Source organism: Girardinichthys multiradiatus, chromosome 11 (assembly GCF_021462225.1).
Source record: "Girardinichthys multiradiatus isolate DD_20200921_A chromosome 11, DD_fGirMul_XY1, whole genome shotgun sequence".
In the NCBI taxonomy this organism is placed as follows: Eukaryota; Metazoa; Chordata; class Actinopteri; order Cyprinodontiformes; family Goodeidae; genus Girardinichthys; species Girardinichthys multiradiatus.
In genome coordinates this window covers 5,205,234-5,232,711 of record NC_061804.1, presented here as the reverse complement: position 1 = coordinate 5,232,711, position 27,478 = coordinate 5,205,234, and the positions used below count along the sequence as shown (strand labels likewise).

General features: G+C 39.6%; 1 protein-coding gene across 2 annotated transcripts in view; it reads left to right on the top strand.

Annotated features, from left to right (window-relative positions):
• The window catches only part of si:dkeyp-23e4.3 (rho GTPase-activating protein 7), a 193,214-nt gene that overhangs the window by 31,398 nt on the left and 134,338 nt on the right, over positions 1-27,478 (top strand). The window contains exons 4-5 of one of the 2 annotated variants that reach the window (XM_047378659.1): positions 13,903-14,009; positions 27,108-27,259. The gene's annotated coding sequence lies outside the window, so the exon portion shown is untranslated. Of the gene's footprint in view, positions 1-13,902; positions 14,010-27,107; positions 27,275-27,478 lie in introns of both variants that reach the window. The other variant, XM_047378658.1, reaches the window with a different exon arrangement.

The following is a 27,478-nucleotide window of genomic DNA, read 5'->3' as shown; positions in this document are numbered from 1 at the left end:
CAGATTTTCCCCGCTCAGCGACACACCCGCTGAGAACCCAACTCTGGTAATTGGCAGCTCCATAGTCAGAAACGTGGCACTAGAGACACCAGAGACCATAGTCAAATGTCTGCCAGGGGCCAGAACGGGCGACATCAAATCCTACCTGAAACTGCTGGCTATGGATAAGCGTAAGATTGTTATTGACGCTGGGGGTAATGACACCTGGTTACGTCAATCGGAGGTCACCAAAGTTAGTGTTGCTTCGGTGTGTAAGTTTGCCAAAACAATGTCGGACTACGTCATTTTCTCTTGTCCCCTCCCTGATCTGACCAGTGACGACATGTTTAGCCGCATGCTGTCATTCAACCGCTGGCTGTCTAGGTGGTGTCCAGAAAACGATGTGGGTTACAGTGATAATTGGCGAACATTTTGGAGAAAACCTGGTCTGATCTGGAGAGATGGCATCCATCCCACTTTGGATGGAGCAGCTCTTCTTTCTAGGAATCTGGCCAAATTTATTAGTTCTCCAAAACTCTGACAACCCAGGGTTCAGACCAGGAAGCAGGGTCGTAGTTTAACACTCCTCTCTGCAGCTTCTGTACTGCTACCCACCCATTATCTTATTAAGACAGTGTCGCCCACGGCCAAATTTGAATAGATTAAAAAATAATGTAAAAGGAGGAAATCATGAAAATCTCATAAAAATAAACACAACTCGGACTGAAAAGAAAAATAAAACAATTAAATGTGGCTTACTGAACATAAGACTTAGTAGCAACCATCTTTCAGTCCGATTTATTAATTAGTCCCAGACCAATCAATAGCTACAACTCTTTTGAATATTTAATCCTTAATTTTCCTCATCCAAACTGCAAAGCACTAAAACTACATCTGCTTGTTGTTTTGTACTGCCCACCAGGCCCTTACTCTCAATTTTTAGATCAGTTTTCAGATCTTTTATCTGATTTAGTGTTAAATACAGATAAGGTTATTATAGTGGGGAATTTTAACATTCATGTTGACACTGAAAATAATAGCCTAAATATAGCGTTTAATGCTATCTTAGACTCAATTGGCTTTGCACAAAACATTAACAAACCTACCCACCTTTGTCTTCATTCTCTGGACCTTGTGCTGACATATGGCATTGAGTGTAAAGACATAATATTTTCTCATAACCCTGTCCTGTCTGACCATTTCTTAATAACCTTTGAGTTTAATTTAACCGGGTACTCCACACCTGAAAGAAAATTTCGATATAGTAGATCATTATCAGACATTGCTGTAACAACCTTTAAAGAATGTGTTCCACTTTTAATTTCCTCATTATCACAGAAAAGCAGTGGAGGGCAATAATTTTGTTTCTGTCGCTTCACAAATTGATTCTCTTGTTCCTAGTGTTACTTCATCATTGCGTGGTGCATTAGACAATGCAGCCCCCTAGAAAAAGAAAGTAATTATTCACAGGAGGCAGACTCCTTGGTTTACTTTAGATCTGTGTACTTTAAAGCACAATGTTAGAAAATTTTCACACATAAAGGATTTCTACTTAATCTGGAAAAATAGCCTACTGTTGTATAAAAAGACACTTTGCCAAGCCGGAACAGCTTATTTCTCATCAATAATAGAAGAGAACAAGAATAATCCTAGGTTTCTCTTTAGTACAGTTGTTAAACTCACACAGAGTCATAGCTCCGTTGAGCCTTCCATTCCCTTAGCTCTTAGCAGCCATGACTTTATGGGATTCTTCTTAAATAAAATTGATTCTATTAAAAATAAAATCTTTGACATACTCCCGAAGATGATTACTTCATCCTCAGCAAGCGAGACAACATTGGAAATAACTGCAGAACCTGATTTGTATTTGGACTGTTTTGATCCTATGGAGCCTCCTGAGTTATCAGAAATATTAGCTTAATCTAAACCTTCAACTTGTATGTTAGACCCAATCCCAACCAAATTATTTAAGAAAGTGTTCCCTCTGATTACCAGCCCCATTTTAGATATGATTAATCTATCCTTAGTAAATGGATATGTACCACAGGCTTTTAAGTTAGCTGTAATTAAACCTTTACTTAAGAAACCTTCGCTTGATCGAGATGACTTGAAAAATTACAGACCTATATCCAATCTTCCATTCTTATCTAAAATTCTTGAGAAAATAGTTGCTAATCAAATCTGTGAGCATTTACACAGCAATGACCTGTTTGAAGAGTTTCAGTCAGGTTTCAGAGCTCATCATAGCACTGAAACAGCTCTGCTGAAAGTCAATAATGATATTCTTATGGCCTCAGATACTGGACTTGCGTCTGTACTGTTTCTGTTAGATCTCAGTGCTGCATTTGATACAATCGATCATAATATTCTCTTAAAATGGCTGGAATATTCTGTAGGGATCAGGGGAACAGCGCTAGGCTGGTTTAAATCTTATCTGACAGATTCCAGTTTGTTCATGTAAATGATAAATCATCTTTAAACTATAGGGTTAATTGTGGAGTACCACAGGGTTCAGTACTTGGGCCAATTCTCTTTACTATATATATGCTTCCAGTACGTCAAATTATCAGGCAGCATAGGATAAATTTTTACTGTTACGCTGATGATACTCAGCTTTACTTATCCATAAATCCTGATGTGCCCAACCAGTTAGATAGACTACAAGCATGTCTTGAAGACATAAAAACTTGGATGACTTTAAATTATCTGCTTCTAAATTCAGACAAGACAGAAGTTGTCATCTTTGGATGACAACTTCTGTCTTTAACAAAGAAACTGCTTAGTCAATCACTTAACCTGGATGGCATTAAATTGACCTCTGATAATAAAGTAAAAAACCTTGGTGTTATTTTTGATCAGGACATGTCATTTAAATCCCATATTAAACAGGTTTCTAGGATTTCCTTCTTTCACCTCCGGGACATTGCCAAAATTAGAAATATCCTATCTAGGAGTGACGCTGAAAAACTAGTCCATGCATTTGTTACTTCAAGGCTGGACTATTGTAATTCTTTACTATCAGGATGTCCACAAAATGCAGTTAAAAGCCTTCAGCTGATTCAAAATGCTGCAGCAAGAGTTCTGATGAAAATTAAAAAGAGAGACCATATTTCTCCTATTTTAGCTTCCCTTCATTGGCTCCCTGTTAAATCCAGAATAGAATTTAAAATTCTCCTCCTCACATATAAAGCCCTTAATGATCTAGCTCCATCATACATCAGAGATCTGATTGGTCCATATGTTCCTAAAAGAGCACTTTGTTCTCAGACTGCAGGTTTACTGGTGATTCCTAGAGTCTCTAGAAGTAGATTGGGAGGCAGATCCTTCAGTAATCGAGCTCCTCTCCTGTGGAACCAGCTCCCAGTTTTGGTCCGTGAGGCAGACACCCTGTCTACTTTTAAGGCTAGGCTAAAAAGTTTCCTTTTTGATAAAGCTTATAGTTAGAGTGGCTTAGGCTATCTTCCTTATTTTTTACCTCCACCTACCTCCCTCCCTGTTGGATGGAGTAAGGGGGAGTCAGGTTTGGCCTAAACCGGCTCAGTTATGGTTGAGGTGCAAACACACCCTCCATTTCTGCTACCTGTATGACCCCTTCTCTTTTCCAATGGTTATAATCAGTCTGACAGAGAGAAGTATCCCAATCCTTGTGGTTTTTAGTATAACAATGGCCATCAGTGGGCTCTAGATGGACAATCTTTATCAGTTTATTATTTTACTTAGTACCCCTACAAGTGGCCCGTTCTGGGGTGGCCGTGCTCTGGCACTCGGTGGTTTGGTCTGGTCTCCCTGGCGGCCCAGCACCGTTCCGGACCCTTTGTGCCTTGAGACGACATTGTTGTAAATAAGCGCTATATAAATAAATAAACTGAAACTATCTGTGTAGTTATGCTGCTATAGGCTTAGGCTGCTGGAGGACATAATGACCACTTTCACCCTCTTCGCTACATTCTCACACTACTCTCCAGTTCTGCATTATTTGCTGTTATTTCAGTTTTTAAATTTATGTTCTCTTTTCTCTTCTTAGAAGCTACAACTGGCCCGACTCTGTGTCTACCTGTGACACCTTTCTGGAGAGCGGCATCGTCCAAGCTTCTGCTGGCAACAACGTAATGCTCACCTTCTACAGATGATCCACATGGCCCTGTCTTTTAGTATTTAACCCTTTCTCTCTCCTAGACATGGCGATTGACTGAGCTTTTACTGTAACTAATTATATGTGCGCTCTTTCAAACTCTAACCTTGAAAACTGGCTCAGAGTTTATCTGTTCTTTCTTTCTAGGTGAAACGACTAAAGGAGCTACATCCATTAACATTTAGTGAATGCTGCAAGTCACTGACTGGATGCAATCTGCTGGGTTTCCTTAGATAGAAAAACTTTTTATCCAGTTTGAATAAATAACTGAATCTGACTGAACTGTTCAATGGTTAGGATTAATTGGAATGTATGTACCTGACTTTGTGAAGAGCCTTGAGACGACATGTGTTGTGAATTGGCGCTATATAAATAAACTGAATTGAATTGAATAATGTTCGTTTAATGGTGTTTGTTTTTGTTTGTGTTGAGAAACTCAGCTACAGTAAGCTCTAGCAGACTAGCACTCAGCTAAGGATGAGTTCTGTGTTTTGTTTTTAAAGTTAAGACAAACTTTATTAAGAGGGTGGTTTTTAAACACAGATGATCGGCCATAACGTGTTGTCCATGCTTATGCATTTCAACCCTTTTATTATTGGTATTTTAAAGGTATGTGTTTGATTCTGGTAACCAGCCATAAGCAGAAAGGTTATTTTCCAATCTAGGAAATAATATTTCCGTAAATATTATTTTACTAAACGTGATAACTAATTAAACACCATGAAGACCCATTTATTGAAAAGGTTTGGTTCTTATTAAAAATATTTATTTAAATTTATATTATTTAAATAAGTAAAGGCAGCTAATTAAACACTGTTGAGAATTAGTCATCCATAAGGTTGGTTTTATTCAGCAAATCATTCTTTAAAATCTTATCTTATTAAAATGATTTATCTGATCTTGCATTGTGAATGGTGGTTTTAAGGTATATCAATTATTGCCTAAGTTAGTTCCAAGACTAACTTAACTTCATTTCCAGATTCTTCAAGATAATCATTGGTCCTCAAACATAAACATTGCATGGTAATGTTGCATCACTCTTTCGGTCATGGTTTTCAACCATCTTTTATTCACTTGTTTATATTGTACATAGCCTATTAGTCTTCCTTATTCTTTCATTCTGCTTGGTAGTTTAGTTGGATTGTTTTAGCACAGTAAAGAGTTTTTTGATTGAAATATGTTTAACTTTGAGTTGACTTATTATTGTAAATAAATTCTTGTATTTTAATAAGTTATGTGAATTCATTCCATGTGTGGAGAAAGTTTCGCTTCAGTAAATGACAAGTGACTATAATTGAGAGTTGATTTAGCTATTCTTTAACTGCTGCAAATGAAAGTCCGGAGCTTCCTTACATTTATTAACAGCTGTGTCGGCTTGGTACCCGTGCCCACAGATTAGCCACTAGCACATCGGTCCCTGCAGCTTGGGTGTAAATGCATCATGTTCATGCTGACTAACACTTGTATGTTTATTGTCCAGTTTCAGTATAGTTCCTGGAGTGTTATCCCTGCACCTATATGCAGCGTAATTGGTTAAAAACTGAAGTTTTTATCAGTAGCATGCATGACATTTCACAATAAGAGCGCCATGCCGTTTCCGCTACAGGGAATGCAACGTTAACATTGACAGTGACTTGACACATTTGAGATATCTGTGTATAGTTTAATGCTCTGTTTACTGGGTTAATGAGGAGGAGGAATATTGTAATCTTTAATTACCAACCTTATTTGCTTTATGCTGTTTATACCAGTCTGTTGACAGTAATTGGTTAAGCTAATTTATGGATATGTTATTTGATTATAACCCAAGTTGTGTTTGTTATTTTTATAGGAAACCACACACACACACACTTCTCATATGTTTCCCCGAAATAAAGAGAAGAGGAAATATTGGCCAGCACTCTAGTGTGAACTTGGTGATTAAACCTAAACTAGCACCTTACATTCCCTCCATTACAACAACCCTTAACGGACCAAAATATTATTTAATAAAATATTAAGTATTAATATTAAATATTCATAATCACAACAACATTAAAATACAATTTGACAAATTTTACATGCATAAGAAACTCACTGACCATTGAGGCATTAAATATGTTACTAAATGCACTGATAATCCATTTTCTTTACTGCATGACAAGTTGGTCTCAGGAATGCCAAACTGTTTTAAGGCCTCTGGAGTCCTTATGCAAACGTTCTCTCATGATTCATGATAAGAAAAGATGTCTAATTCATGACTGTCATATTCTTATTAAGTATAATGCAGGTTTTGAAAACTTAAGCATGTACACAAGATTATCCATGGTCCTGCTGCCCCTTCTTTAAAAAAATAGCCCTAAGCTCTAAAACAAAACATCTTGAGTTACTCGTTCAACTGTTCGAGGTGAGTTCAGGGTTTCCAAATGCAGAACCTCTTTTGGCAAATCAGCATTCTCAAGTGTGGCAATATGACAGTCGAACAGATTGCCAACGGATCTATTAACATGTATAGACTTTCACAAGTTTTCACGCCTGACAAAACAATGGCTTCTCTCAAAGCAAACCTGTTCTCATACTGTGAGCTGATGTGTGCAAGGGGCACCTACAGTGGAGTATTGGGAGTATAGATGTTATGAATAACTGCATATGAATTGGTGTTTGTATTCTATTGGATTGTATTTGGGATATTGTTTTTTTTACTGGACTGTATTTATCAAATAATATTTTTTATACATCTTTTTAAATTCCAGCTGGTCCAGAGACTACAGGTGCAATTTAGCAGTAGAGCTTTAACCTGGGACAATGCATCTCTCCTTTGTGTGAGCAATGTATATTGTACACTGTCCCAGTTTAAATAAATAAATGACCTAAAGTAAACTAAACAATGTATTCAGCCCCAAAACCATTCAGTGCCTTATAGACCATTAACATGATTTTAAATTCTGTCTCTTTACAAACACAGAGCATTGATATAGGAGCAGGTGTTCTTAGATCAATTGTGCTTGTGTTGGTCAGGACTCTGGCAGCAGCCTTTTGGATTAGCTGTAGTTGCCTCGTTGATTTTTTTGCTTTTAATTTACATAAACAGGTATATTCTCCATTACAAAGATCTAATTACTGAAAATGAAAGCATGCACCAGTTTTTCCATGGTCTGTTTTGAGGGAAAACCATTTGTGATCTTTAGCCTTCCATTTCTGGAACTAAAAACAATGACTTCTATCTATTGTAGATTAACCCAGAGGAAATTCGGACCCAAGGCAAACAGGTCCTAGGTGAGGGATTAGACAAAGCACAGCCCATACACCCCTTATGACGATTACCATAGATGGAAACAGTGTTTCCTCGCCTGAACGCGGGTCACAGGGGCCCCACTCTGGAGCCAAGCCTGGAGGTGGGGCACGCTGGCGAGCGCCTGGTGGCCGGGCTTTCACCCATGGAGCCTGGCCGGGCACAGCCCGCAAAGGAAACGTGGGTGGGCTCACCAACCGTGGGAGGGGACAAAGGGGTCAGGTGCAATGTGGTATGGGTGGCAGCCGAAGGTGTACCACCCACACGACCAACACTGTTTACAGTGGGGAGGGTGTGCTGCTGACCTCAACTCGGGATGTTGTGGGTCGGTGAGCAGAGTACTTCGAAGACCTCCTCAATCCCACCGGCACGTCTTCCACTGAGGAAGCGTAGCCTGGGGACCTTGGGGCGGGCTCTCCAATCTCTGGTGCTGAGGTCACAGAGGTGATTAAAAAGCTCCTCGGTGGTAAGGCCCCAGGGGTGGATGAGATTCGCCCGTAGTTCCTAAAGGCTCTGGAAGTTGTAGGGTTGTGTTGGTTAACGCGACTCTGCAGCATCTCCTGGACATCGGGGGCAGTTCCACTGGATTGGTAGACCGGGGTGTTGGTCCCCCTATTCAAAAAGGTGGACCAGAGAGTGTGTTTCAACTATAGGGGAGTCACACTCTTAAGCCTCCCTGGTAATGTCTATTCGGGGGTTCTGGAGAGGAGGGTCCGTTGGGTTGTTGAACCTTGGATTCAGGAAGAGCAGTGTGGTTTTCATCCTGGCCGTGGAACACTAGACCAGCTCTACACCCTCAGCAGGGTCCTGGAGGGTGCATGGGAGTTCACCCAACCAGTCTACATGTTCTTTGTGGACTTGGTGAAGGTGTTCGACCGTGTCCCTCGGGGAATCCTGTGTACTCTGGGAGTATGGGGTACCAGGCCCCTCGATACAGGCTGTTAGGTCCCTATATGATCGGTGTCAGAGCTTGGTCCGCATTGCCGGCAGTAAGCCTGACTCGTTTCCGGTGAGGGTTGGACTCCGCCATGGTTGCCCTTTGTCACCAATTCTGCTCATAACTTTTTATGGACAGAATTTCTAGGTGCAGCCAAGGTGTTGAGGGTATCCGTTTTGGTGGCTGTAGGATTGCGTCTCTGCCTTTTTGCGGATGATGTGGTCCTATTGGCTTCATCAGCTCGTGACCTACAGGTCTCACTGGAGCAGTTTGCAGCTGGGTGTGAAGCGGCCAGGATGAGAATCAGTACCTCCAAGTGCGAGGCCATGGTCTTGAGCCGGAAAAGGGTAGAGTGCCTTCTCCGGTTTGGGGGGATGTTCCTGCCTCAAGTCGAGGAGTTTAAGTAGCTTGGGGTGTTGTTCACAAATGAGGAGAAAAATGGAGTGGGAGATCGATAGACGGATCGGTGCTGCGTCAGCAGTGATGCGGGCGCTGTACCAGTCTGTCGTGGTGAAGAGAGAGCTGAGTCAAAAAGCAAAGCTCTCGATTTATCAGTTGATCTACGTTCCTACCCTCATCTATGGTCATGAACTTTGGGTCATGACCGAAAGAACGAGATCACGGATACAAGCGGCTGAATGAGTTTCCTCTGCACGATGTCTGGGCTCTCCCTTAGAGATAGGGTGAGAAACTCGGTCATCCGGGAGGGACTCAGAGTAGAGCCGCTGCTTCTCAACGTCGACAATATTTATTTAAAGAACTTTAAATATGTTTTATATTTTAGATTACTTAAAGTAGCCGCCCTTTGCTGTGGTGACTAAAATATTAACCTTTGGTTGTCTCAATGAACCTCTGGGAAGTTCTTTCAAGAACTGTTTGGAAAACCATTTCAGGTGACCACCTCATGAAGCTCATGGAGAGAATGCTAAGAGAGCAAAGCAGTAATGGTAAATGGACTGATCTTATATAGTGCCTTTCCAGTCATACAGACTCAAAGCGCTTTACACTAGAGCCACATTCACGCTCACACATTCATACACAGATATGCAGATCGGTAGGCAACTTGGGGTTAAGTGCCTTGCCCAGGGGCACATCAACATATGGCAGGAGGAAGCTGGAGTCAAACCCACAACCTTCTGATTGCAAGACAACTACTCTCCCTACTGAGCCACAGTCGCCAAAGCAGTAATCAAAGCCAAGTTGTCGTTCCATTGTGCAATTTAAAGGAGTTTGAGCAAGATCTTTTGAGATGTTTTGACCCATGATGATTGCAGTTGGGGCAGCCAAACTGACAAATAAAGAGTGATTTTGCAATAGTAATCTATCTGAAATTCCCATCCCTATTGTGTACACTCTTCAAAGAACTGTGGCTGCTTTAATGCTTCTCCAGTCCCTAACAATAATCTGAATGTTATTTATTTCTTTACCTACTGATTTGCGACTTATTCATCAACCTTCTGTTGACTTCCAGTTATCGAAGGTTGTTTAGCAATGATAATGAAAATCTTTAAGACCTTAAGGACTTGATTATGATTCAGAAGAATACAATGAGATTATAAATCGAAAACTCTGCATATATCTCTACACCACGACCATTAATAATGAGAAGCTCATGGAGGGCTTCTCATTAAAATTCAAACAACAGAATACATGAAACAATTCTTTGTCATAAATTCACATCACCTTAACCCTTGATTGACCATTGACCTTAATCACAAGTAAATGAGTCCAAGACTTTTCGCTGGCTGCACGATGTTGGTTACTACCTTGCAAAGAAACAAGAAGGTCCTGGGTTCAAATCCCAGCCTGGGGTCTTTCTGTCTGGAGTTTGCATTTTGTCTCAATGCATGAGTGGGTTCTCTCCAGGTACTCCGGCCTCCCCCCAGAGTCCAAAAACATGACTATTAGGTTAAGGTTTATGTTGCCTTTAGGTACAAGTGTGTTTGTGCATGGTTGTTTGTCTTGTGTGTCTCTGTGTTTTGAGTAAACCTGATGAGGTTTTGACAGACTAAACATTGTTTTAAAATCCCTCTCTTCCACTTTTTTCCTTTCTTATAATTGACTAAAAAGTTATTTGTGACATACTTAACCTCTGGGGACAGACAGATTATTCAGTGAGACATCAAGAATCTCTAATAATATCTCATATTTCTTTTGTCTGTAAAACCCTAAATCTCTAAAGTCGAAGGTCTCTGAAGGGCATCACCCTCTGACTGTGTACAATATAGAGTTTATGCTCGACAGCTCAAACACAGCCTTAAACTAAAGGCTTTGGTTCAAACTAAGCTGCTGTTTATTCAGTCTATTAATTTTTACACTAAATCTTTACGGTACACAGTGAACCACAGGGTGTAGTTTTAGATATGTTATTAGTATTTTAGATTCAGTACTTTTCAGGAAGGGCTAACACTGCAAAATAAATGAATGAAACAATAGTAGCAACACAATTATCTATTTAATAACGCTGTTGGATTTATTTCTTTAATATGAACATCTCTTTAGGCTGGCACATGTCCAGCTGTGCAATCCTAGCATAAAATCTTCAAGGGTCAGTTGGGTGAAAAATAACACATTTAGGTTAGTATAATTATGAGTTGGTGGTCCTGAGAACAGAAAGAATCTGCAAAGATATCACCACTTTGAGCTGTTATTCACCTTATTAAATCTGTCCTCCCTGCGTCTTTGGACCCTTTCTCATTTGCCTATTGGCCAACTGGTAAAATGAAGATATAATCTCAACCGCTGCCCATTGGGGATGTACTGTAATTACCTGCCTAAATACATCCCTGTGCAGCTGGTTGCTGTACTTCCTAACTGGGACACCGCAGATAGTTTAAGTTGGAGATAATACCTTGCATTGAGTACAGGTGTCCCCCAAGGTTGTGTTCTCTGCCCCCTTCTTTTCACACACATCACAAGTGTGTTGTGGTGCACTGAAAAAAGGTTTTTTCTTAAACTTCAAGACAAAGATGATTATAGTTGAATTCTTGGAAACGGTCAGCTGGCAGGCTACTCTGGTACCGTGGTACTGCCTTGAAGAGGATGAGCTGCACGAAGTTCTTGGATGTGGACCTTTCCTGTGGTTATTAACGTCGCATCTGTGGCCATTAAACCCCAAACAGTCCTGATTTACATAGAAAGTGCTCTGCTGCAATTCTCAGAAAAGATGTGCCGATCCTGCAATAAAGGCCAGTGATAAATGTGGATGTCGGACCAAAACAACCCATTCTGTGGAAATTAAGTAATTTTGGATATTTTTGTTCTACACTTGGTGAGCAATGGGTAAGTACACTGAGTAGAGAAGCTATATGTTTAGCTTATTTTGGTGCATTTAATATTAAATCATTAGGTCTTCTTACCTAAGTTAAAGTATATAGCCCAGTAATTTATCTAATGTATACAATGGCTAAAACTCACATATATAAATATACGTGTACATGTATATGCAGAGTTTGGCCTTTAAGATAATCTAGTCTGTCTTCAGGGAATTATTTTGAAAATATGGATGCTGTCCTTGTTCAGTTTCCTGTTCACTGGATTTGTGTAGATTGAATCCAACCTGGCATCCTCATTGACTATAAAGGTTGCACAAATACTGCGGAGTTTGTACCGTTGCGGAGCGGAGACGGACTCTGTAAATTGGAGGCAAGTTCTTGGGTGTGGATAACCTCTCCTGAACCATCTACAGCAGTGATTGCCAATCAATGGCAATTGTACCCCTAGTGGTACGTGAGTACATTGCAGTGTGTACACAAGTCAAAAAAAGGTTGGGAACCACTGACCTACAGCATGTCACTGACCAGGAAAACCCAATATTAATTTAATTTTCTCCACAAACGGTTTATGAGCAAGAGACGAGAAACCAGTCCTTCAGCTGAGTCATCCTGGACTGCCTAACACATGATCAGTCGTGCACATGCCCATTTTAGCGGCAGTCTGTGTGCAGCATGGGTGGCGCTCGGCAAACAGGCAGAGCAGCAAGGCAAGCTCCTAAAGCATGCTTGTTTTTACAAGCAAATGCTTGTAAATTTAAATATAAACACAGAGAGGAGATACAGCAAAATGTTGGACAGACTTGTAAAAACAAAAAAAAATAAATGTTTATGAGGCCAAACTTTGCATTAGGAATGTGCTTCCTCTAGTTACTCTTCTTCTGCTACCTGTTGTTGGTCCCTTTTTATCTGCAGTGCCATCTACTGTTTAAAATATAAACTGTTACACCTTAACAGCACCTCAAGCGAAGCTATAAAAGTCAAAGCAACATCCGATGTGTCCAAATTCTCCTAAAGACAGCTGCTGAAGGAAGGTATAACCGCGGGTTAACTGGCCATTTTGAACACCGCACCACATCCAGTTGGGAAACTGCCCCACAAAGTGGAGGCAGCTGGAAAGACTGTTGGTGCCTCACACCCTTCCTCTCTGGTCATTCACAATGCTTATTTTCCTGCAAAGCAGTAAGCATTCAAGATTTCCTCCACCCACCCATCAGTCTGCTGCCGTCTCAGGGGAGGTTCTGTAACATCCAGGCCCACGCAGCTAGATGTGGAGATGGTCAATTTCATCCACCTGGACATCAGGAACCCGACGTTTTTCGCCCTGTGGCATTTAGATGGACATATTACAACCTCTGCTGCCTGGAGGACAAAAAAGACCTAGCATTACTCATTTTAGATTGTTCCAGAATATAAAATAAGTAATTACTTTATGATATTTTACAGATTATCAGGGTCCTGATAAGTGAAATAGAGAACAACAATTTTGTCTCTGATGAGATCATATGAAATTTTTGAAAAAGTCTAACTTTATGTCAAATGACCTAAGCAGAAAGCAGTACAATCAGAAACACTTATTGAAAGTTGGAGAATGGCAAAAAGAAATTGTAGAGTTGTTGTAAAAAGTTGAAGGTCTTAAGCAATACCCCCGCATGGTTTGATAAGTGGAACTGAGACATCTGAACTGTGCCAGAGCTTGTGCAGAGTTATTGTTCAGATTAATGATAATTAAAGTCCCAATTCACCTGATAGATCTACTGTTATTATTGCTGGACACATACTGCAACACCTACATAAAGAACCATAAATAACTTGATCTTTTTAGAGTTTCCAACCATCTCCACAGATGTCACCACACCAACAGGATTTAGATGAAGGTCACTCTGAATTCCTTGGTTTATTTTACTCTGCAGTAATACTGAAAATGAACTCCACAAATGTTGCTACCGCTTGGATTCTCACAGGATTCATCCAAATTCTACAAACGTCTATCTTCTAAATATTTGAATGTAAGCCAACTTCCCTATGTTGTAATGGAAATGACAGGAGTGGGCTTTCATTAAACCTAATAGTCCACTTGTGTGCAGTTCACTTCAGCATGATGGAATAAAAATCTGCCAAGAAAGACTGCCATCAGCAAACAGCCACAATGCTCATCACTATTCATAGAATCAGGCTTGTAAATAGGAAAAAAGTGGTGCATGTCAAGTTTGCCTCAGAGCTGCAACAAGCTAATAAAAAAATGTAGTCTGGGAAGTGAGAAAACAGGCCAGTGCTGTGGTGATGGATATTAGTTTCTGTGTTCCTACAGCAGAACTGCTTTGACCTCTGACCTCCCTCTGTCTGCATCAAATATCCAGATGAAGGAACGTGTAGCATGAAGGGTAACAAATACACTTCCATGGCAACATGTCAAAGGTAAGATATAGTTTTTAACTTCTAAATTTCACATGTCCTCCTTCCATTTTTATTTTGATGGGTTACGATTTTAGGTCTCCAACTGCAGGTAAAGTAACAGCTGACTGACATCAGCTGTGTATGATGACTGACATCTAGTCACAGCTGGGGGAGAAGGCATGCTACTCAACACTACATTTGACTAAAGAAAACATCCCACTGTCTCTGGAACTTTACTACAACGAGTTTTAAACTGTAGGAAGAGCTGCAGATGAGATGAAATTTTTTACAGATTTAACAAACACCACTTTTGCATCGTCATGCTAACCGTGTGCAGTGTGGCCTTTTCTCTTTCTTAATCGCTTAATATCACGGTCTGTGGTTGTTTCAGGTTCTGCGCTGCATCACTATCACAGTCATATGGGCAAACAAATACCACATCGGCCGATTCCGATATCAATGCCGATATATCGTACATCCTTATTTTCAGGATTAGACTGTTGTGACTGCAGATCAGCAGCTGGTTGTGGTAGTGCACCAAGTATGCTAGCTGAAAAGCTTCGTGGAGCTAATTCTGAATTGATTTTGTAGCTTCATTTTGAGGAGACTACCTGCAGTGCATAATCATTTTAATGATCCTGCTGATGGAAACTCAGGCTCTGTGAAACAATCATTATTGGTATGTGCAGCAGAGCGAATCCTTATAGATCTGATTAATAATTTAAAGAGTGAACTAAAATCATGTTCTTTATTCAACGAAAAAAAACAGAACAAATGGAGAGCATTTACAGCATTATGGTAGAACGACTAAATAAGATGCATGACGATCATTAATGAATAGAGAAGAAGGAAAAATACATATTTCTTTTAAAGCAGAGCCAGCATTTCTGAAATGTAAATTTGGATACAGGCGGTCTTCCATGAAAGTCCTGACAGAAAAGCCCCTGCCCTCCAGCAGTCCCTTTCTCTCCTGGTTATTTCTGTTGCATCTTCTCACTCAGGTCTTTGCTGTTTTCTCCAGCAGGAAACTCCACCTGAATGGTCTGAATGTGAAGAGGATGTGTGCTGGTTTGCCCAGGGGAGTCTGCTGTCAGAGAAGCCTTCTATTTCACACTTTGAAAAGTTACCAGCTCTCGATTTTGTCTGGTCTTGAATAATTTAACAATCTCTCCAACCTGTTGTCGTGTGTGTTTGCCGTCTTAAAACCAGCGCTGTCTGGCTAACCTTGTGGCTCAGAAAACATTCAGACTCCCAGCATGCCTCAAGGCAACAGAAGCATGGATGCACATGATGAGTTTTCTGAAAATAGCTCAGTGACGTTTAAGTCCCTAAAACAGCCTGATTTTGTTCCTCTTTAACATTTTTAAGTTGTCTCTGTGCCAGGGTTAATTATAACACATTTAGAATAGAAATAATCCAAATTAAACCATTATTTGGATCTTTAGGTTAAACAGTAACTCTAAAAAATATAGCAGCTTATTTATTATTTGGCACATTGACCCCACAAAAAGAAATCTGACAAACAAATAATTGCTTGACGTTTTTTCCCAGCTATCCGTCCATCCATCCATATATTGTAAATTCATAATGAACGGTTGTTCGTTCGTTCGTCGTCTTCCGCTTATCCAGGACCGGGTCGCGGGGGCAGCAGACTCAGCAGAGACGCCCAGACGTCCCTCTCTCCAGACACCTCCTCCAGTTCCTCCAGGGGGAGCCCAAGGCGTTCCCAGGCCAGCCGAGAGACATAGTCCCTCCAGCGTGTCCTGGGCCGTCCCCTGGGCCTCCTCCCGGTGGGACGTGCCTGGAACACCTCCCGAGGAAGGCGTCCAGGAGGCATCCGGTATAGATGCCCGAGCCACCTCAACTGGCTCCTCTCGATGTGGAGGAGCAGCGGCTCTACTCCGAGCCCCTCCCGGATGGCCGAGCTCCTCACCCTATCTCTACGGTTGTTTTTATGCTAATTAGGTCAAAGTGGACTCCGGACTTTGCCAATATCAATCTCAATAAGTACCAAATTTGGACATGATAAATTTTGTAGGAGACCAGAAAAGAAGGATCTGAAGTTGTCTGAAGGTGTAACTAGAAAAGAAGTTATACTTCCTCCAGTAAGCCTTGGGTCTCCACTGGGATTGCCTCCAAATGAGGTGGGCTTGGAAAACCTCCCAAGGAGGAAATCCATTAGGCACTGATCAGATATCCCAACCACCTCAGCAGACCCTTTTCCAAATGAAGGAGCTCATTTCAGCTGCTTGAATTCAAAATTGTTATTTTAGTCATGATCCAGATCTCATGACCACAGTAGGTGAAGGTTGGAATGTAGATGAAGCAGTAAATCAAGAGCTTTACCATTCATTTCTGGTGCTTAAAGCTCGGGGGGTAGTGGAGGGTTTCGGTCTGAAGATGTAAATCTTTGATTGTAAAAGAAAATCTATGGTGGTGAACTTGAATCAGTGGTCTATGATCATTCAGTTTGACACGCTCTGACCTGCGGTTTAGGTCTCTCACCACTACAATATGGTCCAAACTAGGCTCACCTTGTATTTTTCTATTTTAGCGGTCACTACCAACCCCTTATGTGCCAGCTCCTGGTGAAGATGAATTTTCATAAAGGTTTTACTCACTGCAGACTTTGGCCCATCTCAATTCTCCATGCGAACCAACATATTTAATTTAATTTGTAAATCAGTTTAGGTATTACACTAGGTAGCACAGGTAAATGATAAAACGCACCTTAACACAGTGCAGGTAACAAAAAGCAGTCAAAAGATTAATATCATATTAAATGCAAAAAAATGAAGTACTATTTTACTCCAATCCACTCGATGGAAGATGGGCAAGTCTCTCCTGAATGTTTTCCCTTGTAAATGTTTCTCGCTCTAAAACGACGGACTTCAGTTAGGTTGGAAATGTCCCTGTAACAGATCTCTAAGCTCATTGCTGATGTATTTCTGCCTTGGCATTGTATTAGACCTGGTCACATTTGATCTTCTGGTTGTTGTTCTTGAGTAACCTTTTATTTCAATGCAATCCCAGTTTGCTGTCCTTTCCTACTGCCCCACACTCATCTGTCTGTAGCGTAAGGTGGGCGGGTTAACGTTTGCCTGAGGGGACCAACTGCAGTCTGGGGAGTTACCTGTCAGGAACCAGCAAAAGGTTGGCCTCCTGTCTGGACGATTGATGTTGTGTAGCAGCAGGGGACATCACCTCAGAGGTATGAGATGAAGGTTGTGATAGGACAGCAGAGGAATGGGGACGCATTTTGTTGTTAGACTCCAACATCTGTCACAAGGAGATAAAGAAGTCAGTGGATACAAACCTGAAGGATGACTAAACCCACTCTGCCTTAAATGGAAACCTTTGACAGAATAAAGCATTAATATTTTGTCTTTTTTATCTGCAGTATTTTACTGAGTGAAAAGCTTTTTCACTTAATAAATGAACTTCCAACATTGTCTCTTATTTCTGTAAAGGTTTGTGTGGATGTCCATAAGGTGGGGGATAGCTTAATATAGACTTAAATAACCTTGATAAAAACAATACATATGACACAGTCGATGTGTAAAAAACTAGCCCATCTACCTGGACGTTTTACACATTTTATCATATCACAACATAAGCCTTAATGTATTTTATTTGGATTTTATGTGACAGACCAACACAATGTATTGTATAATTATGAAGTGGAAGGAAAATTATTAGTTTCTTTTGTTACAAATAAAAATCTGAATAATGTGGCATACAATTGTTTTCTTTCCCCTATTACTCAGATACCTCATTAACTAAATAGACTACAACCAATCGCCTTGAGACTCCATCAGTGTGAATTAAATGTCTGTATAAATAAATTCAGACTTTTTGTGAAGGCCTCTCAGGTGTTTTAGGGAACATCAGTGAACAAACAGCATTATGAAGGTTAAGGAACAGGGCAGACAGGCTAGATATGACACTGTGAAGAAGTTCAAAGAAGGATTAGCTTCTAAAACAATATCCTAAGCTTTGAACATCTCAAAGAGCTTGATTCAATCCTTCATTTAAACAGAGTATGGAACAACTGCAAACCTACCAATACATGGCCATCCACCTACATTTAGGCCAGGCATGGAGACCATAACCCAGAGAAGAAGCCAAGAGCTCCATGGTAACTCTGGAGGACTACAGAGATCAACAGCTGTCAACTGGAAAACTACTAGTCATTTACTCCACAAGTGTGGCCTTTATGAAAGAGTGATAGGAAACAAGACATGGTTACAAAAGCCACAAAAGGTCAGGTTTGCAAATAACCACAAGCCATGGCAAAAAATGTTTGGCAAAAATATTTTGAATACACCATTTGCTTGGTGAAACACGGTAGTGGCAGCATCATGCTGGGGGAAGCTTTCTTAAGCAGGGACAGGGAAACTGTTGCAAGTTGATAGGAAGACTGTTGGAGCTAAATGCACTACTTTGTGCTGGCCTTTTTTTCTTTTTGCAAGATCCTGTAGTTCACATCGATCAGATGATCAGATTCCTGTCATAACGGCAGGTTTATGCAGCTTTCTTACAAAATCTGGAAAAGTGTGGACTTTGATTCAGATTTCATTTATTCATTTACTTTTAATTTAACCAGTAGGAGACCTTGCCAAATTAGCAGCCATAAAAATAGCAAACAATGTAAAACAGGTATATAATCATAAACAATACAAACAATCACACAATAAAATGGAATAAAACATTTTATTTGAAATTTAGTGAACTCTCAATAAAAACTGACATTTCACCTTCGCTACATCCTTTATGATATTCTTGAAATCCTTCATGGATATTAGAGTTTGCAATTTGGGAGATTTTTGAAGATTATTGCATGACCACGGTGCATGATGGGAGAATACTATTTTACCAAAGTCTGTCAGATGTTTTCTACATCTGAAAAGTATGGACAGGGAAAAGGAGAAAAGCTTTTCCCTGTCCCTATTCTCTGTCCTATTGTCTAAGTCTTATATGTATCATGCATCCTTACATCTGACCTCCTTTCCTGTAAGGAATTCAAAGTGAACTTCTGTATTTATACATACAAAAATGAATGAAGAACTTAGCCAATTTAAGTCTAAAAACGTTTTTAAGTAGTGGTACTTTTGTAAAAACTGACACTACCCTAAGAATAAAAAAAGATTTTGAAGTATCCAATGACCCAGGCTTTGAGCAAATGGATCTAGATTTTTATGTATTGCTCTGGTAATATTTTCAGTTTCTGGCTGAAAAATACAACCTGGAGCCAACCTGAATAAAATATTGTTATAGGTTTAGACAGTTGGGAAAATTCCCTTCTTAATGATTTTAGTTTTTCTTTTTGTGCCAGGATGGTCCTGAAAAAGGTTTCTGTTTGATTGCATTTGAAAGACCAACTTTGTCTCTATGATGCTTTTTTAAGTTTGTCATTATTTTAAACCTTTAGATTTTTAAACGTGTTTTACCTGTTTTTATGGACTGCGGAACTAATGTTTTTTTTTTTTGTCCTTGTTTAAACGTTTAAATCACAATGTGATTTCAGGGGACAGAATGTGTTAAGCATTGATCCTAAGAACATTAGTTTCTCCACTCGGGCCAAGGAGACTAGTCAGTCAGACAAATGATTAAAAACACTTTGACTGATGGAAGAGAAATTCACACCTCAAGGATGGTTCGTATTAGCTTAGATAAATGTCTCTCAGTTCAGCTGAGTTGTTAGTGGATCCACATGGTGGTGGCTGTGTGTCCCAGAGAGGTTTTACATAAAGGCACCTTACAATCCCCGCGCCATGGGTTTCTGAACCAGCACCTTTCCCTTTCAACCAGAAAGCGCTTCACTTTTTCACATATTATGTTGCAATCTTGTTTCAAACACGTTTTACAAAAAGTAAAAGTAAACAAAAAAAGTAACAATCACCCATTAGACAATCAGAGCATCAAACAAGCAAAGAAGTTAAAGGAATTGTAGATATCTAAGACCAGATTGTGTTGATTCATTAATATGGAGATGGACATAAAACAAATTCAGCAGCACTGAACATCCATGAAAGCCCGCTGGTGGTGTTGTGATGTCATGGTTTTGTAAGAAATCAGAGGTTTATTAATATAACTTAAAGAGATTACAGTTTGCAAATGCACTCAAGAATAAAGACCATATTTTTTGGAGAAATGTCCTGTGGTCTGATGATACTAGTATTTGGCCATAATGACCATTGCTATATTTAGAGAAACAAGTGGAAAGCTTTCAAGCCTGAGGACACCATCCCAACTATGAAGTACTTGGTTGGTGAAAACAATGTGCTTTTTTAATACATTGTATATCAATAACTGGTTCAAACTAAATTTAATTAAAAGGTGCACAAATCAGCAGTAAAATGAAAATATAAACTTATATCTGTTGCATATTTGAATTGATCCCAGTGGTCATCAAGATGAGAGCATGTGATAGAGATGACCCTCCGGAGACTGGACTTCACCTCAGCGTTTGATCTCTGTGGAGCTCTGCACCAACAACAATCTTCAATCACATGGCCCCTGAGCTACAGATCAAAGGTGGCTGCAGCTGAGTGAAACAGCCAATAATCTTACTGTCTGTTCATCTGACCGCTAGCACTCTATGACCTATAGAATAAGTTGCATGCTTTTAATCATCGAACATGTCCATGAAATAATGACCACCTCAGAAAGGTTGCATTAGGTCAGAATATGGATTATAGCAACGGTTTGCTGTGTATCAAACTCACATTATCAGATTTCTAGAATTTTTAAATATAATACCTTACCAAAGTATTCAATATTCATATCTGCTGATTCTTTTCACATTTTGTTTCATCACAACGAAAAATGGCAATGTCTTTCATGGGGCTCTTCTGTACATATCGGTTTTTAAGTCTTGATGTTGATTCTCAGTTGCATTAAGATCTTGATTTTGACTGGGCAACTTAACCCATGACGAATATGCTTTGATCTTAACTATTCCAGTGTAACTCTGGTTGTATATTTAGGGTCGATGTTTTGATGTGAGTTGAACCTCAGCCAAATTCCTGAGTCTTTAATAGCCTCGAATAGGTTTTCTTCCCTGACCAGCTTAATCTCCATCCATCTTCCATGGACTGAGAACAGCTTCCCTGCACCTGCTGAAGAAAGAACATTCCCACACCATGAAGTGACCACCACTGTGTTTCACAGATATGACTGCGGCTCTTCAAAACTTACCATGGCCCTCATTTCTTCATTAAGTAAAGAAAATCTTCAGACATCCAATTTATTACGTAGTCTAAGCACTTACAGAAGACATGCAGCTTAGAAACCTATTAGGCTTAAAAAAGACTGACAGAAAAAAAACTGCGCCAGTCCCTCTTATTGCCAAACATTCCCATATCTTGATGCTACCACCCCCATACTTCATAGTCGGGATGGTGTTATCAGGCTTGCAAGCGTATCTCTTTTTTTCTCCAAACATACTTCCGGAACATTGCCAAAATTAGAAATATCCTATCCAGGAGTGACGCTGAAAAACTAGTCCATGCATTTGTTACTTCAAGGCTGGACTATTGTAATTCTTTACTATCAGGATGTCCACAAAATGCAGTTAAAAGCCTTCAGCTGATTCAAAATGCTGCAGCAAGAGTTCTGATGAAAATTAAAAAGAGAGATCATATTTCTCCTATTTTAACTTCCCTTCATTGGCTCCCTGTTAAATCCAGAATATAATTTAAAATTCTCCTCCTCACATATAAAGCCCTTAATGATCTAGCTCCATCATATATCAGAGATCTGATTGTTCCATATGTTCCTAACAGGGCACTTCGTTCTCAGACTGCAGGTTTACTGGTGGTTCCTAGAGTCTCTAGAAGTAGAATGGGAGGCAGATCCTTTAGTTATCAGGCTCCTCTCCTGTGGAACCAGCTCCCAGTTTTAGTCCGTGAGGCAGACACCCTGTCTACTTTTAAGGCTAGGCTTAAAACATTCCTTTTTGATAAAGCTTATAGTTAGAGTGGCTTAGGTTATCCTGAGCTATCTCTGTAGTTATGCTGCTATAGGCTTAGGCTGCTGGAGGACATAATGACCACTTTCACTCTCTCTGCTACATTCTCATACTACTCTCCAATTTAGCATTTGCTGTTATTTCAGCTTTTAACTTTATGTTCTCCCTCTTTTCTCTTCCTAAAAGCTACACGTGGCCTGGCTCTGTGTTTAGTTGTGGCACCTTCCTGGAGAGGGGCATCGTCCAAGCTTTTGCTGCCAAAACCATAATCCTCACCTTCTACCGATGATCCACTTGGCCCTGTCTTTCAGTGTTTAACTCTTTTTTTTTTCCCTAGATATAGCTACTGGATGAGCTTTTGCTGTGACTAACTCTATGTGCTCTCTTTCAGACTCTAGACTTAAAACTGGCTCAGAGTTCATCTTCGTAGCTGTTTCTCTCCTAGATGAAGCCACTAAAGGAGCTACATCCATTATTGTTTTACTTTTCCTTCCCATAGAAAGTACTCCTGGATCAGTGCTTCTTTGTTCTCTTTGTGTCTCTGCTCTGTTCTCTCAAACGCCCAGTCAGTTGTGGCAGATGGCCGCTCACACTTAGCCTGGTTCTGGTTCTGCTGGAGGTTTCTTCCTGTTAAAAGGGAGTTTTTCCTCTCCGCTGTCTCTACATGCTCATCCAGGAGGAGTGACTGTTACAAGTCACTGACTCGATGCAGTCTGCTGAGTTTCCTTTAACCACTATGAATAAGGAACTGAATTTGACTGCATTGTTTGATAACTAGGATCAACTGGAATGTCTGTACCTGACCTAAAATCTGTATGATTCCATTGAATTAACTTTGTGCCCTGAGATGACATGTAATGTGAATTGGCACTTTATAAATAAACTGAATTTAATTTAATTTGATAATAAAAGACATTGGATTTTTCCTAGATGTTGCACAAGGAAGCAGTGTGTTTGAGGTATCGCCTTTACCTGCATCCACAGGTGGGTCTCCATTTAATGTATCGGAAGTTTACATAACCTCTGAATTTGAAGAAGGAAATAAAACTGTTCTCTCTTTGTCATTATGGCAGTTATCAAATATAGTTAATTTTGTTAAACCTCACTGACCTGAAACAGGAATTTTATTCTGATTCAATGTCAGACAGAGAATATTTTTTTATAACGTGTATGTATATAGGTTTCAACTGTGTATATCTTATTATAATAAGCCTTCCTATAACTGTAAAGATTGTTCTTTTAAGCTGTGTCCCAGTACACAAATGAACACAATATTTCCTATGAAGTTCTGCCACATTGAAGGTTCTTGAGTTTCATTCGCTTTTGCAAATCTCTGGTGACGGTCTGATGTCTCCAGATCATCTCTGTAAACTGAGCAGCTGAAAATGGACCGGATGTGGTGTTGGACAGCAGCAGAATTGAGGTGTTCAGAGGGCGAACGTATCTGTGGAGCTCCATTCATCACAGACATATCTACAGACTACTATATGTACAAGGCCAGTGAACCAAATCTTTTGCAAGCTGGAGCAATCAAAACCAAAGCAAAAAGGAAAATCCCCTCCAGAATCTGGAGGTCCCTATCAGCTCCAGGTGACAAGCAGCTGTGTAACACAGCATTACCTATTTAAATGGGAGGTGGAGCTCAGTCGGAGAAAAAGTGCAGAAAATATTGCTGTGTTAATGTGAAAGGACTGCTGAAGGTGTTTTGCATTATGCAGCATCAGGCTTTAATTTGCCTACAGGAGCAACAGGAACTCACTGAGTTTGAGGTCAGATTGAAAGCACAGTATCATTATTCCATTTTCTCTGAAGGTCTCAGACGATTTCAGCTCAGATTCAACAATATTCAGTTTTAACATTTCTTCTGAAATCTCTTTAGGTTTAAACTTCATTTATCTTATGGATTTTTATCCTAGGAATAATGCATTTATTTACCATTTTCTTTTTGGTCAGATCTCTGTGGTACTTGTGAGTCTACTGAAACTTCTGTTTACTATATTTTATATTTAATTAATCTGTTTTGGACTTAAAGGAGCTCTGGTCTGCAGAGATAACCAAATGTGTTTGCTCATGTTTTAACAAATCCATTGTCTTGTGTTTTCTTCCCTACCCAATTACTAATTTACTAAATGCAGTTGTAATGAATTAAAGTAAAACTAGATCTGCTCCTCAGGGATGTGTATATTTGGCTAATTTTATGATGCGTTGAGCTGGAGTTTTCCAGAGTGGATGATATAACGAGCAAGTGAAATGATTTTCAAAACTAAGAATTTGGTGCACAATTTAGAATTTATTCTATATTTTCTTTGTTGACACAAAGTCAAATCTACACAAATGGCTAATATTTTGATGATTGTCCCTTAGCAAGTTGCACCTCGACCATGCGTTTTGAAAGCATCAACAACCTTCTGGTCTCATTCTGGCAGGATATTTGACTCCTCTTGGTAGAATTGGTAGTCTATCTAAATTGGGTGGCTTCCTGGTGCCGGTTTGAACATAATCCATAACTTTTCTGCAGGGTTGAGATTGCGGTTTGTGGAAACTGACTGTTTTCTCTTTTCCAAAACAAAATTTACTGTGTGTTTGGGATGATTGTCCTGCTGGAACACTGAATTATATCCAAGTTTCAACCAGACCTACATTGTCTCCCTTCAGATGAAGGGAAAGCGTCACCGTCTACAGTGAAGTCTGTTTTTACATCACCTTGAACCAGGAGGTTCCCACTGTAAAATAACCCCCTGCTCCAAAACTGGGACCTGGTTCAGCCAAATGTCTTCTGGAGAAAAGATTGAGCAGTTTGGTCATTACAACAAGAAATGTATTTAGATTCAAACCTAGGAACGTATCAGCTGTGAAGCATGGTGGCAGCAGTATGATGTTGTTGGACTGCATCCGTCCCTGTGGTATTGGTGCATTGTACAAAGTAGATGGAAAGATGGATAATTACCTTCAGATTCTTCAGCTTCGCCTTCAACACCTGGATGGGTAAAACGTGGACTCAACCTTCTGTTTGAACATAATTCAAAACTGGTTTCTCCTCAGGAAATCTTATTTTATACCAGAAAACCAACCAGTTAAAAAGGAATTTTACTTTATGTCGGCATTAACATCTGTGTTGGTAAATGTTAGTTAATTTTCAATGTATCAGTATCGGCCCCATAAGTAAAACTGGGTCAATATTAACAACCGATGTTTATTACCGTCTTGTTGCTGTTTGTGTATGTATTTTGGGAGGGGGGTGGCCATGTGGTATTTTTTTGGTCATCTGACAGTGATAGTGGTGCAGTGTGGGATTGTGGGATGTTTAACTGAAGCAGAGAAGCAATGTCAATGGTGTGGTCAATTTTTTTCACGACATTAAGAGGGTAGGGATATATATATAACACATATATAATACCGCTAGATATTGGTTATCAGCCATAACAGCAATATGGTTACTGGATATTGATATCGGTGCAACACTAAACTTGACCAATTTTGAGAAGAAAGATTGTCAACAGAAAGCGTAAGGTTGCACATTTGCACCTTCTGTTATCTGTCTCTCATTTACATTCTGAAGCTTCAACAACACTGCAAGAACATCTTGTTATGTCAACAAGGACAAAAATTCTCTATGGTACTTCTAAATAAGGCATGTGGATATTTTTGGTAAAGGTTTAGGACTAAAGGTGGAACTATTTTCCTCACATCTTTAACTGATTTACTAAAATCTGGTAAATTTAAAACCCTATACATACATATAAGAATGCTGATGTTTTCCTTTAAAATTGTGCTTCACATCCAAATTAAATGTGGAAAAACAGCTTGGTAGGACTTCTAAGAAACAAGTTCTCTTTTCTGAGGACCGCCTGCAAACACGTTTGCTCCATTTATGCAAAAGGAGTTTTGTTTTGTTTTCTGTGATTTTCCGTATTTGATTAAATTCTAATGTATCCTCAGGTTTGAATTGGACTTTATGTTCCAAGGTGCCTCGATTTGGCCTTTGCTGTCAATTAGGGTTACTAAACTATTTAAATTGACTATGTGATGCACTGAAAACTATTTTATGCTACATATCACTTTAAACAGCAGCCTTCACTGATAATCTAATTTTTAACATTGACAAAATGTGATGCTTTGTCATATTTTGTTTTCATTAAGTGCTAACAGGAACTATCACAATGTGATGGAGCACATTTGTTTTATCTTTCTTGACCTTTTGTCAGTCATGGTTAAAATAATGAGTGAGGATGAGAACAGCTGATTAAGAGCGGAAACCAGTGTGGACATTTAGATAGAGCTGCAACTACCAAAATAACTGCAGAATGACTTAGGAACCTCACAGCGAATCCAAAAAAACACATGAAAGTACTGCTCCAGCCACGCTTTAACATGAGGATTGCTAGTTAATTTGGCACCTTTGTCACACTTTGTATGTAAAGGAAGATTACTAATTGAACGTATAAACAACTCTGGGCCAAGGGTAGATCATTGTGGAACACCTGCTGACATCTTCATTGCCGATGAGTAGTGATTTATTTTTTTTATGCAGACAAGCTAAGATCAGTCTTACAAAAAGGAAACTTTTTCCATTTAGGTGAACGTAAAGAAGTACAACTGCAACACCACGTTTGTTTGATAGAAATTAAGTTTTTGTAATAAAAACGTTTTTATATAAAAATCTAATTTACTGTCTTTTTAAATGGTTTTATAGCCAAACCCCTCCAGCTTAAAAAAAAATAAACTGATCAAGTGATTTATGATCTAATCAGTAACCAGTGTCTGCAGCCTTTGACAACAAGAAGAGCAACAGGAGTTTTCCATCCTTTAGACCCATTTTTTGATTCCAAAGAATACAAATTATCTTATTTTTTGTTTCTTAATGATGAATTCAACAGTATACATCTAACTAATGAATTTGTCCGGTTATTTTCGAAATAAATGCTAGTGTTTTTTGCCTAATATAAATAAAAACTAAATACAAATTAGTAAAATGCAACGAGACCCCTGGCCTTTAGGGGGCAGTGTAGTTCCAGGTTGATCAAAATCCGTTGAGGTCCAGGTGCTTCAGTAATGACATCCACACGTGAAATAAAAAAAATTAAAAAAATCAGAAACCAAAAAGGAAAACTAACAACCTTAAGAGTTTGATTTTTGTTTTCCTCCAGCACCTTCAGAGACTGGTTTCTGCAGCGAGAAGTCTGAATGTTGTTCTGAGCTAAGAGACAGCTCATCAAGGTGTGTGACTGGCTGCTGGGCAGGAACAGAGGCACCTGAAGAAACCAGGACCGGACTCCTATGCTGTAGAATCTGCCTGCAGGTAAAAACCAGAGAGGTGAGCAGAGAAGATGGGTTAAAGAACACTGTTAGTTCCCCTAACATTTACAGATTTCATTGGCTCTGAGCAGAAGGAGTGAACTTATTGAGGCCAAGTTAATTATTTGGATGTGTAGACCTGCTTTTGCTCCTGTGAATAACTATCTTGGCGCAGATTTTTAAAACCCGTAAGAGTTTTAGATTGATTTAGAGTTCCAACATG